At 37.3% G+C, this 16,730-nt stretch overlaps 1 pseudogene; it reads right to left on the bottom strand.

Moving 5' to 3' along the window:
- Positions 1–15,206: 15,206 nt before the first annotated feature.
- LOC133076313 (SERPINE1 mRNA-binding protein 1-like) lies at positions 15,207–16,367 on the bottom strand (annotated as a pseudogene).
- Positions 16,368–16,730: the final 363 nt, after the last annotated feature.

The following is a 16,730-nucleotide window of genomic DNA, read 5'->3' as shown; positions in this document are numbered from 1 at the left end:
TGAATGGTTCTAAGTGTTAAGTATGAATTTATTTAATCCTCACAACAATCCTATGAAGTACTGAGAGCTACAACTCTTCCTCTGTTCCTGCTAATCTTTTGAGAATGCATGTACCATTCTTTTAAGCAGGAAGTTCAGTCTCTTCTTTGTGGCCTCCTTGATCTCAGCTTGGCTGGTCATACTAATCCACAAGTGGGCCAATCCAACTCCTCAACAAGAAAGAACTGGAGAATCTGTTAATTCACTACTGCTGCTATTTCTGATCATGTACATTCTAACATATTTTTCTGTGACTGTTTTGGGCCTCAGGCTAAACTAGTTTATATTCATATTTACAGTTATTCTCCTGTGAGCTCAATAGAATGCCAGGAGTTCTGAGTCATAAGGGTCCCTAGTCTCAGCCACACATGGTGTCAGATCTTCCCTCCCTCTCAACATTTATATCCTTGGATTATGCTTAGGTCACTGGATTAAAGTTCTCTTTTGGAGCCATTAATGTCTTCTCCCCACAGCTTGAATTTAGCCACCCTAGTCCTTCCAAATGGGCTTCCCTAATTTTTAACTGCAAGATCAGAAAATTGAGGTCTCACTCTCTTATTTTCTAGAAGGTTCCTGGACCCATGTTGCAAATTTCTTTTTCCTTTCCCATAGTAGCGTATCAAGTGATGTTGTGTAGAATACACCTTTGTCGGGCTATAGAGGATTCTATTACACTTTTTTCCAAGTATAATGGGTGAAATAAGACCTATACATAACCAGAAGGCCACATAGCATCTCTTTTATGAAAAAGATAGGTGATTTGCTAAGTCCTTCTTGACCAAGAATGTCTGGAGTTACTTATTCATCTTTATGTAAATTTGTATACATCACCTTCATGTACATTCATTATATTTAATTAATTAATGTACTTGTTTCAATTTCCCCCTAAGAAGTGGATCCACTTTTTGTGCACTAGCATGACCCATGTAGGCCAAGGTGAAAGACTAAAACTAGAATCAAGCTGAACTGAGTAGGACATGCACAGTTTAATCACACTGAACTACCCACTAGAATGTCCTAGGCTTTCCCTTCCCTCAAGCTTCTATACATGCCTCTCACCTTGTCTTTGTCACTCTTCCAAAGGGGAAAGCCCTTTGGCGTGTTTTCCTCCCACTCACCCTGAAGATCTTAGCTGGACAGCACCTCCTTCCCTGGAGGTGGGGAACATGCATTTCTTTTTTGCAGTTGGATCCCTTCTGCCTGGTATGTTATCTGGCACATGGTAAGTGATAAATAAATAATGTTGAATGAATTAATAATCTGCAAGTTGGTAACCAGATCTCAACTGTATCCACCTGAAATCACACTATCTCATCTTCCTCAAAACCAGCTCTCCCTCCACACTCCTCTATCAAGAGATCCAATATTCTCCTTGTCATTCTGAACCATAACCTTCTAATCACTTTTTGCACATCCCTTCCCCTTCATCTCCTACTCTAGTTACTTAAAAATGTCCAATTCTTTCTTTATAATGTCACTTGGATTCTGCCTTACTCCATTCTGACTATGCCTTTACACCCTTATGATCTAATATATGAATTACTGCAATCGTCTCTTAAATGGTCACCCAGGTTTCAGACTCCATCAACATACCAAAAGATCCTAAATCTCACTGCTAGACTAATTTTCCTAAAATACCACCTTCATTATGTCACTCATTTGTCTACTAAGTCAGGAAAAAAAAAAAAAGTCTCTGTCTTTTTTAAGGACCTTCATAATTGGACACATGCTAAGTCTCCAAACTACTTTCCATTTACACCATCTGTTCTCATCAAAGAAATTTCCTCACTACCCCAATAGACAAAGCATCCAGTCTCACTTCTTTCCCATATTGGAATTTTGGGTTATATACTATATATCTACCCTATATTATAATATGTACAATGGTTAATCCATATTGCAATGTATTTAATACATGACATATCATCCAAGGTTAAGCTCAAGTGACCAATGCCTACATGAAGACATCTGTCACTAAACCACATGAACCTATCAGTATCTCAACACCCTTATTAAAAATATCATTTTCTACAGCAATTTCTCTGCATTTCATTATGGATTATCTTTTATGTTTTTCTGATTACTACATGTGACCTAGGCATGGCTTCTTGATATCAGTGAGTATCTTTAATCAATAGCAAAATATTGCACGCAGTAGGTGTTCCTCAGATTCTTGGAACTGTATTAGTCAATTCAGTAAATATTTATTAAATAACCACTGTATATTAGGCACTGAGGATACAGCAGAAAATAAAACATACTTGCCATTACGTTCTAATGGTAGATATTGAAAACACAAAAAGAAACAAAACAAATAAAAAACATTTCACGTAGCAGTGTGTGGATTGCATATTGATAATATATTTACATTAAATCACGTTACCTCGCAAGTACAAATAGAAGCCTCTTGGATTCATGTGTTGTATTTGAAAATCTTACCTCCTCTAACTGCTACCCCCAAAACCAACCTCTACTTTCACTGCTTTTTAGGCATAGATTAGTCCTTATTTTTGCAAGTGAACTTTCGTAAGACTTAGTATCTTCAAACCAGAATGAAACTGAAATATTATCTTTAAGAATTAATTATAATTGAATATATGCCAAAAGTACATAAAGAAGAAAAGCTCTGGCATGCTATTCTGCCAGAATAGAAATATATTTTGGACTCACTTCAGTTTCTAGTAAATTAATGTCCAAAAGCACACGAGAGCAAATGTGCACACATTTGTAATCTCGGCAAAGAGATCAGGGTGCACGCAGAACCTAGAATTTCATCTTTCCCTCTCCTCCAGAAGGTTATCTAGCCTGTGGTCTCTATATAATGTTTATCAATCATGATCTCTGAAATGCTTCCTAAAGTCCATTCTTTTAAATAACTCTCTGTACATGTATGTGCAGTTTTACTGTTTTTCCTGATAAAGAACATATTTTACACCTTTCTATATAGTGGAAGGGAGGCATAGTATGTTCAGTTGATTCGCCTCCATAAGGACCTGCAAAGTGAAATTCACTGAACTATTGACATTCATCAGAAGAATCATAGTTGTGTGGGTATATATACATACATATTCATCGCATCTTATTAGGTCATAACTGTGTGCCAGGCATTGTGCGCAGCTCTGAGGATGCTGACGTTAGACATTACAATTCCTGCTTGGGAGGAGTTCACAGTCGAGTGAGGAGGACAAAACTCACAAATGATCCACCGTGGTGCTGGGTGAGATGTACAGTACTAGAAACATAAATAGCTTCACTTTCAAGGAATTTTAGCTCTGAAAGAAACCTCAACATCCCTGAGTCCAACTCAAGTGAGAGAAAGGAGGTCCATATATCCTATTGGTTCCTCAAAAGCAGCTGGAACCCAAGTCTCCTGAGACCAGGAAGATCTCAGTCTGGTTCTGTTTTCTCATCATGCCATTTGCCAAAAGATTGATTTGTTTTCTAAGACCAGGTGGTTTGCACAGTCAACAAATTAGTTAAATGTATAAAACAAGCTTTAAAATATATTAAAAGAGTAACACAAATTAGTTAATATCTCACAAAGCATGATGATAAATATTGTCATTCAATATGTGAGATGCATTACACTATCTGTTATTCCTGTCTAATTTCCTGATTTCTTCCACTATTGTAGGTTGTGCAAATTATTAAATTAACTTCAGGGTTTAGTTCATACTGAACCATCGCCAAATTCAGTGACAGAAGGAAAGATATAGGAGTAGCCGTATATAAAATTACTGTTGGGTAAAACAAGTGATTCTTCTTCTTGGTCATAAAAAAATACACACTCTTCTGGTGAATTGTCTCATCCAAAAAATGAGATTCTTATCATATGAGTTTTATGTTCTCGATCTAGTCATATATATATATATGTATATATATTGAATATGGTTTTTTTTTCCTTTTAAAAATGTCTGCATTGTCCAAAACCTTGTTTGAATGCTAGTAACTCATATAAATGTGTATGCATATCGTGTGTGTTTTCAAGATCCAACTTTATAAGTTCAATAGGACTTTGTATTATGTTTTATGAGAAAGTTAGGACTAAATTGGACCATTTTTTAATAAGATAACTATTGTAATATTGCATTGGATTTATTAAAGCAATTTTGCTAATGCTTCTTTTCAGAAAACACTGATACTTTCAGATACCTTCTATACTTACCTTTTAATGAAGACTATTTTAAGGTGATTCTTTCAGATTTTAGCTACTTAGTTTCCTATGCATTTTTAAGGTATGTATGTGCAACACTCCAAAAGAACCACACACACACACAAAATGTATGTGTAGTAGCAATCATATCAGAAAGAACAGAAAAACATTTTAAAGCAAAGGAGGAATGTCACTTATTCAGGAAATACAAGATATTTCTTATTCAATGGTAGAGATTTTTATATTTACAAAGAAATGACACTTTAAAAGATAATCATGTGTTTCAACGAATGTTTTTAAGAAACTAAACTAAAACTACAGAAATTAATTTAATATACTATTCATTTAAATCAAGTATCTTTTCTTCTTGTGAAATACCTAGATAATTGGGGTAATTTGAAGGAACTTTTAAAATTACCTGGCAAATTGCCTCGATCTTCCGCCTCAATATTCTATTTTACTTTGCAGATTAAATAGTCTTACCCTCCAAATGGAATGATTTCCTCCTATCACTCCTTCTGGGTCATTGTCAGTTCCCTGGGGAGTTGTAAGATTAAAGGTGCCTAGGATGTGCTAGAAGATCCCAGCTTTTAAATCAATCTGATTTCCTGTCTTAAGCAGGCAATAATTACCATAGCAAAACTTCCTGAATTCTGTTTTCCAAGCCATGGGAAAAGGGAATCCTGAATAATTTCCATGGTAATTTCTACATGTCACCTTTATATTGTTTCAGTAAACGAAAGTTTCCTTAAACACCATCAGCAACAATATGGGTAAAACCTGTTTTTTTAGTTTTATCAATTCTAAGTTAAAATGCCTCCATTTATAAAACCCTAAAAAAAACACTTGCTCCCAACCTCTGTTTTCTGTTCACTGGGACAGAACAGCTGCCGTCTGGAAGCCACAGGCACATCTGTAACTATATCAGCCATACAATTAGAAGTCTAGTCTTCAGAAAGTCATATTTGAAGAGTAACAAAAATCAGTTTATCCGACCTGCATAAAGCCATTCAAGCATACTATATTTATCATATTAAAAATGCATCATTAAAATTTAAAAGCAGGGGCAGTTGCTCAATAAGCTAATGGTATAGTCTGAAAACTCCGGTCAAGATTGTGTTGTTGAATTCGCAGTTGGCTCAAGGGGAAAGAGAAGGAGGCAGGGAATGTGAATGACCTTGCGCCAAGGTGGTAGGCCCTCAGAGATTCTGCCGTCGGCTGGGGTTGAGCTCCACTCGGAGGATGTTTACTGCACTGCATCCTGACGGCTGAGAGTGAAAGTGTCCCTCTAAACACATGAGCTTGAAATCGCTTCACCTTAGAGTCTAAACGTCTGTCTCTATGGGCGTGTGGATGTGAACACGTATTTGTATTTATGGGGAGACTTTATGGGCTTTTGCCTGTGTGCAACAATGACTCCAGGCTCGTCAGAGAACATGTTGTAGAAAACAGCATGAAGAAATTTAACGAGAAAAAAGAAAACGGATGGAAGAAAACTTAACCTTCGTGAGACATGTCAATTTATAAACTAGTAAATGATCACCTTTATTACTGGTTGGTTTATTCACCTCACATCATCTTGAAAAGAGCTAGACAAGGTTCCTGAAATCTATTAATTAGTTTCCTCTAGCAAATATTAACTCAGCAAAATCCTATTCTTTCATTAAATATGTGTAGAATGTTAAATTGAAATATCTACATCTGTATACCTAGTCCCTGAGTAGATAAATCTAACTTGCAAAATCTTTTCTTAAAAATATAATTTAATAGCAAACTTACTTGATTGTTTTCTATAATTCTTTTGTAACAAATTGTGCACATCTAAATTTACTATACTTAACATATCTACTCGTTGGTAACAAGAACATTACAAAATAATGATAAATATAATTTTCACCTAAAATCTTCTACAGGGGAGATGACCACAGAGTAAAAATTAAAAAAAGAGAGATAAAAGAAAAATAGTCAGCAATTGCCTTTTCACTCTTTGGGACATTCTTTTTAAAGTGGTAGCTGTGACATAATATAGGTGATATATCTGTTTAAGGTCTTTGGGATGGCACTTTCTTTAACAAACATTTTAAATACTTTATGAGAAAAAAACATTGTTCTCTCATTTCTAATAAAATATGGTATATAAGTCCAATCTGTGAACTAGAAATAGATCTACTTTCTTTTTTTTTTTTTTGGAGTAGTAGAACCGCTTTGGCCATCAATGACTATCCTCAATTATTAAAAATAAGGAAACCATATCAAAATATTTATTAAATTACTATTTAGCCAAACTGTCAGAAATGTTATTTTTTACTTTTGGATAAATTAGTCTACATTTAGAATCCACAATACTAAGGTAGTCTTTCAGGGACAAAAGCCTTAAAAATCTAAAATCCTTAAACGTTATTTAAAGTAAGAATCTGTTTTTCCAGGTAAACATAACGATGTTTCCTGGATTTGTTGTTTTAGTTTTTAGTGGTTTAGGAACTGCTTCTCTTCCTTAACATCTACTATATTTTCTTAATCTTTTCACATTCCTCTTCTTCTGGGTATTCTCTGTAAGTAATTATTTACTTGCCTTTATAAGCTGATCAATAACCAACTGTGAGATAATTTACAGGTCTTGTGAAATATCTATCCATGTGTATACTTTTTAATGTAATGGATTTCAGAGATACGCAGCTTGAAAGATAATCTTCAGCAGATGCATTTTATATTAAACATTAGCATTGCTGGGTTTCTAACATTGAACACTTCAACCTCGACCATAACACCATTTTCTCTTGCACCAACCTTGTATTCACCTATATATGCATTGCAAATAGCAAAATGTTCCCCCATATGTGCTCTCAAAAAATCATATAGGTTTTATGAAATGTGCAGTTTAAAAAAAAAAGCAACGTCCTGCTGAATATGAAAAGTTACAAAGGGATTGATTGGTTGGTTCCAATGAGATATCTTTGTTAGTTATGATACTTTGTTAACGGGATTAAGTTCTCAAAGACTCATAATAATTGGTGACTACTAATTTTATCCACTTGAGCAGACTATTTAAATATGAAAAGATAAGATTTTCACAAAAGGAGGATGGGCTGAATGAACTAAGCCTCCATGCGTTCACTTACTTTGTGTGTTTGTTTAATAAATTCTCATTTAGCATTTTCTATGTGCCTGGCATCAGAAGGTACTTTTTATCATATACAATCCCAGCAGGTAAAAGAAGCTGGAAATTCTCAACTGAGATTATTTTTTTTTTGAATTTTTGAATTTTATTTATTTTTTATACAGCAGGATCTTATTAGTTATCTATTTTATACATTTTAGTGTATATATGTCAATCTCAATCTCTCAACTGAGATTCTGAAACAAAATTTTAAAGGATCTATTTACAGGTGTGGGCAAAGTTAAGAAAAATCTACAACGACTTTTTCAGGTCTCCAAGATAAAAAGCAGTGTGAACTCAGAAAGCCATTAATCTCACCATTAGGCTTGAAGGAGCAAGAGAAAAAAAAATGATATAACCACATGTACAGTTAGAACTGCAGCCACCAGGACATGAGGAGGGAATGCCTCCCAGTTGGAGCTTCCTCTTCTGCCCACCACCTCTGCCTGGGCTTCCCATTGGCTGGACTCCAGGGAATCTGGGAAGAAGGGAGCCCAGGTGATGTAGTCCACAGGGGTCAGGCTTCAAGGGCACAGAGCAGGACAATGAAAAGCAGAGAATGGAGAAAGGGAGTTGGCAGCTGAGAACAGTGCTTCCTGGTGCTGAAGATAGGATATGCATAATAAAAGGACCTCACAGACTAACCAGGTATTTGGGTATGTAAATAAATATCAGCAAATAATTTCAGTATGGAGCAAGGATGCTATACTAGAATAGATTTCTTAGTAATGATGCAAAACAGGTGGAGATTCTTTTCCACTTATTGAATCCATGTAAGCTTTACAGAGAATCAGAGGAAACAGAATTCGAGGCACACTGATTTGAGCTCTGGTAACAAGCACAGCAGATGACCAAGCTGAAGTGTTCTATCACGATGGTGAAATTACAAGTAAACAAATTTAACAATAAAAAATAATGTGGGCCAATCTAAAAGCCTACACTCTATACCCTTTAAAAATACATCTTTATGCTTTCACTCGAAAATATTTAAAGCATTTTTATACGCCAGGTACTGTACTGGGTTCTCACGGTGCCTAAAATTTAGTTAAAGATATCAGTAGATTGAGGAAGTGGAGGATGCTTTGGGAGCACAGAGTGATGACACTGAACCTGCTATCCAGGTAACAGAGATGTCATCTGGTAGGAAGTGATGATAAGTTGAGACTCCAGAGATGACTAGAAATTATTCATTTAAAGATGGAGGGAAAGGTTTCCAGGGAGAAGCATCTATGAAGTTCCAGAGATGAGAGAGATCAGGGTATGCTCAGAAAAATGAAAGGAGTTCAGTTTGAGGGAACATCAGGCATCCATAATAAGTGAGCACATTTTTTGAGCACTTAATATGTGCCAGGCACTTCTCCTGATTCGTTCCACTTAATTTTTAAAACAATACCGCAAGGAAGTACTACTGTTGTCTGCCTTTTGCAGTGGAGGAAACAAGAACTGAGAGGTTGAGTCACACCTGTAGTAAGATTCCTAGAAGTGACATGATTGGTTTTGAATGTTAGGGACTTCCCTGGTGGCGCAGTGGTTAAGAATCCGCCTGCCAATGCAGGGGACACGGGTTTGAGCCCTGGTCCAGGAAGATCCCACATGCCGCGGAGCAACAAAGCCCGTGCGCCACAACTACTGAGTCTGCGCTCTAGAGCCCGCAAGCCACAACTACTGAGCCCACGTGCCACAGCTACTGAAGCCCGCACGCCTAGAGCCCGTGCTCCGCAACAAGAGAAGCCACCGCAGTGAGAAGCCCATGTACCACAACGAAGAGTAGCCCCTGCTGGCTGCAACTAGAGAAAGCCCACATGCAGCAACAAAGATGCAATGCAGCCAAAAATAAACAAATAAATAAATGTATTAAAAATTTTTTTGAACGTTAGAAAGATTCCTCTAACAGTAAGAGAGGTAGGATATCAGAGGGGTGTAGGATGGATGCTGGGAGACAAATTAGGAGGTAACTGCATTAGAGCAGACAATATTTGATGAGGACTTAAACTAAGGCAGTGTGGCTTGTGTAATGCAGGGAAAAAAGGAGATGTGGTAGACATCACCCAGATAGAATGGAAGGATATGGTCACATGAGAAGAGCAGAATGTGGAAAACGAAAACTCTAGGGAGAGCCTGAGTCTCTGGCTTAGTTAACTGAGAGCAGAGCAATATCATTAGCCAACATAAAACAATAAAGAAGAAATAAATTTGTAAAGAAAGAAAATTGGGTTCCTTTAGAACATGACAAGGGGCACTTGTGGGACACGAAGTTTGAAATGTCCAGGAACAGCAGGACAAATGTAGGAATAAACAGTAGGAAAGCTAGACTGAAGCTACAGAGAGGGGAGTTACCGGCATAAGTGAGGCTCTCGTTCAATGAGAGGAGATGAAATCACCAAAAGAGAGTGTATCACATCTCAGGTCTAGAGAACTGAGGCTAGAAGCCTGGAGAACAGCAGCACTGAAGAAGTAGAACAAAGAAGCAAGACAGAAAAGTGACATCAGAGACAGAAGGAATTATTCATACTGATGTTTAACTAAACAAGAACAGAATTTCAAATAAGGATGGAGAGACATCATCAAATATCCTAGGTGGGTTCAGAAGAGTCTTTGAGGTTTGGGGATTTGGAAGTCATGGATAAACTTTCATGTCCAATACAGGCCAGATTTCTCCAATGTGAGGGAACATCCTTGCTGCTTACCTGTGAAAACAAATTTCAAATTCATGGGCAAGCTTTATGAGTCTCCTGAATCTGATTCTACACCTCAGAGCCTCAGGAGACACCAAGGCTGAAAGAAATTTATAAAAACATAAGCAAGCATGGTGTGAGCAAGGCAAGGTGGGTAAGTGGGGAAGTGGCTATGAGCTTTGCAGCCACTGAGCACATTCAGCTGAAGATAAAGGATCAACCTTCAAATATTCTATGCCACACAAGGATGTGTATGCCCAGATTAAAGAACTGTGCAGATCTGGGGGAAAAGAGTTCAGAGATGCAGGTCCTTAAATGAAGCTGCCAGCTCACTTTCTTAAGTTCTACTTCTTCAGTCAAAATTCTGCAAAATACCTAGCTTTAAAAGTTTCCCTCACTCAATCACTATGAAAGAACCAGCATGGAATCATGCAAAACTAATTCACTTAAAAAAATGAAATTATTATTATAAATACAAGTCACAGGGAGGTTACATACCAGCCAATAAAATAAGCCAGGGAGCAAAATGACATTTGAAACAACCCTTCTTCTCGACTTCAAAAAAGTAACAGTCAGCACAGTATCGTGGCTAACACATGGCCTTTCAGCCAGACCATGTGGGGTTCAATCTTGAGCTGCAGGTTATTGGCTGGGTGACCTGGCAGATTGCTTACTATTTCTGTGTTTCGGTGTCTTAAATGGCAACATGAAGATGACAATAATAATATCTACCTCATAGGTTCTTGAAAAGAAGAAAATGATTTGATAGAAGCAAAGCGCTTGGGGGAGTACTTCGTAAATACTAAGTATGATGTTAAGTGTAAGCATTTTCTATTATTCTTAACCACTTTGAAATGAAGGCTCAAAGTAAAAATAAAGATGAAAAAAAAGAGATTATATGACAACAGAGAGAGATTGAAAGTGACCTTAGCAGAATTTGGGTAAGAAAAAATGAAAAAAAAAAAAGGAAATAAATCATTGCAGGAATTCTAAGCTAGCAAGGCAAATACATAAATATTAAAAATAGGTAGACCCTTTTGTCATTAGAAATTATTTTGAAATGTCAAATCATTAAATGTTTCAAAATTTTTTAATGTAAAATGCATTTAAGGTTTTTTTCGTGTTATGTATATGCAGTTATGGAAAAATCACATGCTTCAGATCTTTTTACGTTTCTTCAAAGCATGACTTTAAATGCACACTTTGAGGCTTTTCTTTTCTATGTTAATAAGCTCTTTACCTGAACTCCCATCAGTAAAATGAAGGAAGAGCCAAGATATAATCAGTAAGTGAAGACACTAAATCATCATACTTTTAGTTCAAAGCTTTCTCTTTTTCATCAATGGCGGCTTATTAATATATTTAATTCTAACTTTACCTTTTGAATATAAATTTAAGAAATAAATGAAATTCGGAGTTCTCATCTTAACACCAATATTTCTAATTAGTAAAAGAAATTTCTAAGCTAAATAAACATCTTCTGTCTGGAACATCATCAGTTCTGGCCATGACTCCCTTGAATAAAATTTACTTATTATTTTTAAAACATCTCATAATGTGATATCATGTATTTTATTGATATTATCTTATTTCGAGTTTTGTTTGAAAGGATTATTTGTTAATTAGTAATGTGGGATAGTTATTCCGAAGCTAGTTTTCTGAATAAGAAACGAAATAAGAAAAATGCTTTATGTAGTATTTATCTTATTTTTTTACATCTATCTTTTTTCACATGTGTATTTTAATTTTTTGAACGTTGGTTTTTCGGTACTTTTCTATAACATTACATAGTTAGTCTTAGATTCATGTCTGAGTTTAACCAAGAATTTTTAAAGACTCTTGAGCTGTTTTCAATTCATTATATGTGATGCTCTAGCTTTTAAGATTTCTTACTTAAAATGTGAATAATGGAAAACCATATATAACAAAAATATCTTAATTTTGGAGATAGATCATGACTATTATTGTCCAATAATATGACAAACTCTGCTTCTTAATGTGGGTGTGTTAGTGTGTGTGTAGTTGAAATTTTAAAAGAACTGGGATGTTGATATGATTTTTGTTAAAAATGTTTTTGAGAAACTTGGAAGATTTTTTTAGCACCCAAAAGACAATTCCTGCTTTCCTATAAATCTTACTAAGTATCACATAAATTAAGTTAAACATGCTACTTTTTTTCAATATAATTAAGTAAAAATAAGGACACAAAACACATAAAACTCTTGAACTTCAAAGGAATAAGTTAGCAGCGTTGAGTGTAAATAATGTTTATGGAGTAAACATAATTGGGCTGCAAGTGAAAAGAGGTTATATATTTAAACCGACTCAACCATCAGTGAAGATGTTCCAGAGGAGGCAAGTTTGTTGGACCTGTGTGAATAAAAGACAGGGAAGACTTTCTTGGATTCCTTTTTTCTTTCTAGCTGGTATCTGAATCAATGTGAGTGGGTGAGATCACCCAGGCAGAGTGTGAATTGAGGGAAAATTGAGAAGTGTGAATTGCAAAGCAAAAGGGGTCAATGAAACAATCCAGGGGAGAGACATATTTTAAAAATGGATACCAGAGACACTAAAGAAACTAAGGAGGAATAAATAGCAAAATGGGGGCAAATCAGGAGAAAGCAGTACCTTGGAGGAGAAATACTGGGGCAAAAGGCACTTTGGGCAAAGGGAAAATAGGTATTTGAAAAGGAGAAAGTATTCAATCCATCAATGCTATAGAAAATTCAGGGACAGAAATTCTCCCACAGCTGGATAATCTGGAGGACACTGGTGATCTTTACCAAAGGAAAGAGCAATTGGTGGTATTAGATGCCATATTTCAGGGTGATCAGCACTGGTGATTATTGGTGAGTAAAGAGGGGAAATAGAGACAGCTATTGCAGACTATTGTCTCTAGAAATTTGGCTGTGAATGGAAGGGGATAACGGGATATGGGAATGGGTCATGTCAACTACAAATTGGCGTTTTCCATTGGCACTTGCCATCTACCTCTACAAGGATTAAATCATGTACAGCTGCAGCTGCTGACTTTCAACACCCCCTAAAAGGAGTTCAGGGTGGAGAGCTGAAATGAGGCACTCTGTGCCCTGGGAAAAACTGGCAGAACAGGTCTTCAGATAGTTAGATATTTTCAGGAGCCAATTTTACGAGCCTTGTATCTCCTCATATCTAGAAAAGCACTAAAATCCTTCATGGTGACGTCTGCTCCTCGTGACTAGCAGTAACCTGCACGAGACTAGCAGAAACCTTCTGCAAAAAATATGTGCTTGATTGCATGTATTCCCCCTTCACCAAAATCACATATATACTGACCTTCACCTTTGCCTCTTTGGAGCAGTTTCGCAGAGCTATCTGGGATGCTGTCTCCCGGCCTGCAATCTTCATTTTGCCCCAAATAAAACTTAACTCACAACTCTCATGTTGTGCATTTTTTCTTAAGTTGAGAGTCTCATAACCTTGGAGTAAACATAGGGTCATAATAATTGTAATAAAACATTATTTTGGGCCATCCGCAAAATCTTTTCAACATTTTAGGAAGTCCCTGAAAATGTATCATTTGCAATCAAAACCCTAGTCCTTGAGCCACACCGAGTCCCTCATGCCTCCAGCATGTGTATGTCAGCACAGTTCTCTCAACTTGATGGCTCTGTTTTCTCTCCAACTTTGGCTGCTTTTGCTATCGTTGCTGTGTGACATCACCAATTCCTTTTCTTTTAAATGTAAAATATAACTTAAATCACGGGGTCCTCTTCCTCCTTTTTTCTGATGTGTGCCGTCTTTTCCATATCTTTAATTTCTGCTTTAACAGCATCTCTCTGAAGTGGGGAAAACACCACTCTAATCTTACAACTACACATAATGAGCTTTACAGTATGGAGAAAGCATTGGAATTTCCTTGAATGGAAATTATTAATTTTAAACCACAAAACCTCACTAAATCCCATCACACAAAAAAACTAAAAATATTTACCCTGTATTGTTCTGTCTCTACCACAAGGACAGAGTAGCTGGGATTTTTTCCCCTGATACTAGTGTTATGTCATTTTTAACGTCTTCTCTTCTTGGCGCTTGAGCAGACGCTATCGGAGTAAATAACAGAGCCACAAAATAGTCTGAGCAGCACATACTGAATCAGTATTGATGGAGCAGAGAAACTTGGAAGAGCAAACTAGAAGTAATCCCATGGACTTCAGAGCACAGAATGACAAGCAGATTGGAAATGGCTGGCTAGAGATGGATTGAGAACATTTATGCATTTCCTGGATTTTGTTTTAAAAAGTGTACCTTGAGTGTCTATTGCTTTGGGAGGAGAATTAGGGAAAAGGGTTTTTCTCAATAAACTCCTGTGTCACCTAACACACTGTAGTGGGTAGGGACTCAATACATGTTTGGAGACTAATTTACCCTAAAAAACTCAAATATGATATTGTCTGAATGAGCAAATTAATGTACAATAATGAAATATCCAGCCAATAAAGTTACACCAAGTAAACCAAAGCTTACAAATCTCAGACACTTCAGAAAAATTTTAGAATCACTATTTGATAGGCTAAGGCAAAATTAGTTCAGTCTCATTAAAATACTGAAATCAAACCTTGTTATTTTTTTAATCAACATGAAACTAAATGTTTACTTTTCAAAATTTGTTGTCACTGCTCACTAGAGAAAATTAACTGTTTCATTATTTATCATTAGTGGCCCATTTATGTAATGTGCCACTTTGTTTTGTTTTTCATCTTTGAAAAATTAACAATGAATTTGATTTCTTTGAGGCTCCAGACCCTTATATTTATATGCAAAATTGTCCACAGAATCTATTTTATGCTATTCTTTTTTAAACTGGTACACACTGTTCACACCTATATTTCAAGTTTGGAAATGCATATTTGCAAGCAGCAATACAAAAGCATTCACGAAGAATGCATAATCTCTGAAAATTATGAAAACATCCCCGCTACCAATACATTTCTAAATACAAAGCTGACTACCATATTGTTACTTCTGTGTAGCAGGAGAAGTTCATTTTCAAAACAGATAAAATTCAGTCTTTAGGTGTGAATGGTATGAATGACAGTCTTTTTTTTTTTTTTTTAATTTCTTAGTTGTTTGGGATCCTTAAGCATGCAAGTCTCAAAGAGGAGGGTCCACAAAGGAACCAGGGTTGTCTTATGACACCCAGTTAAGCCAGAGCTGGGAATGCCTCTGGGTCATCCACATCAGGAGGAGAAGCACTTGACTTGTCAGTCCTGACGCCACGGTTTGGACGTCCACCACGCCCACGGCCACCTCGTCCTCCCCTGCCACCATGTCCTGGGCGGCCAGGGTCTCCAAAATTGATCTCCAGCTGAGACGTTATATCATTTGCTGGCTTCCGGAAATGGTGATCCATAACCGAGTCTTCAGCATGAGCCTCTTCACTCTTTGACTTATGAAGAAAAAATCCCTTCTTCCACTGCCCATCAGCACCTTCATTTGGTTTTCAGATATTAAATTCTACTTTTGCCCGGTCCTTATTTTGAATAGCCTTCCACGCATCCAAAGTCATTTCTTTTGGGTCTTCTTCCTTTACTTCTTCAACTTCATTCTCCTTATTTTCAGCGTCTGCCACTGGATGTTCTTCACCTTCAGGTGTTTCCTCAGTCACATTTGATTGCTCCAAGTCAGTTAATTCATCTTTGGCAGTTCCCCAGCTGTGAGATCCGCTACCTCCACGCTTGTCCTCATGCTTCAGGCCAGATCTGTCACTTCCACTATGCCTATCAAATTCACGTTTGCCACGAGAATCAAAGCCATCTCCCTGGCCCATTCCTCGTCCACGACCTCCTCGACCTCTTCCAAGACCACCAAGGCCTCAGATAGGCCAGTCAATAATCAGTCTATCAACTGAAAATTCTCCTCCTTCACCCTTTTCTTCAGGTGACTTTTCAAATCGTCCTTCACGAGGGGGTCACCTTTCTGGTCTCCTATCAATTATCTTCTCTTCACCCCGAAGTTGTTGATCAGGTCTTCTTCCAACGCGTCTTATTCCTTCTTTCTTAAGCGCCACGGGCGGCTGCATCTCCTCCTTCTTGTCAACCACGCCGACGCTGGGGGGCAGCGGGTTCTTGCGCTCTTTCTGGGACTCTTTACGCAGCTGTTTGCACGCCGCGTTGGAGTTTGTCTGGGCTGCGGCCTGAGCTGCGCTCTTGGTCCCAGGGCCCGCAACGCCGCCCCCGCCGGCTTCTTTTTTCTTGTTCTCTGCTGCCTTCAACACCTCGAAGGGGTCCGATTCGTCATCAGATAACTGGTCGGATCGGTTGGTGACCACGCAGCCGAAGCCTTTCTGTAAGTGCCCAGACATGATGGCGGCTCGGGGACGCGTTCCTCCGCGGATTGCAGCGGGCCGCGCCGAGCCGAGAGCGCCTGCTTCAGCCCTTCCCACAAGATGGCCGGGCTATTCTTTTTGAATAAAATCTTAAATGAACATTACTTCCGCTTTCTTCCTAAGACCTTTTTATATTCTTATAAGATTGTTATCCAGATGATTTATTCTTTGCTGATTAAAGATGAAGAAGACCATAAGTTTATTAATTGTTAGATTTATATGTGCAGTGTGAAAGTGAGTGAATCAAATGTAAATCCCATGTCGTGTGCAAATGTACAATAGATTTATGTAATCTAACAAATTTATAAAGGAAATTTGACGGTATGCACTAAAAATTAT

The sequence above is a fragment of the Eubalaena glacialis genome, chromosome 16 (assembly GCF_028564815.1).
Source record: "Eubalaena glacialis isolate mEubGla1 chromosome 16, mEubGla1.1.hap2.+ XY, whole genome shotgun sequence".
In the NCBI taxonomy this organism is placed as follows: domain Eukaryota; kingdom Metazoa; phylum Chordata; class Mammalia; order Artiodactyla; family Balaenidae; genus Eubalaena; species Eubalaena glacialis.
The sequence above is the reverse complement of the archived record's forward strand: the minus strand, read 5'-3'. Positions and strand labels throughout refer to the sequence as shown.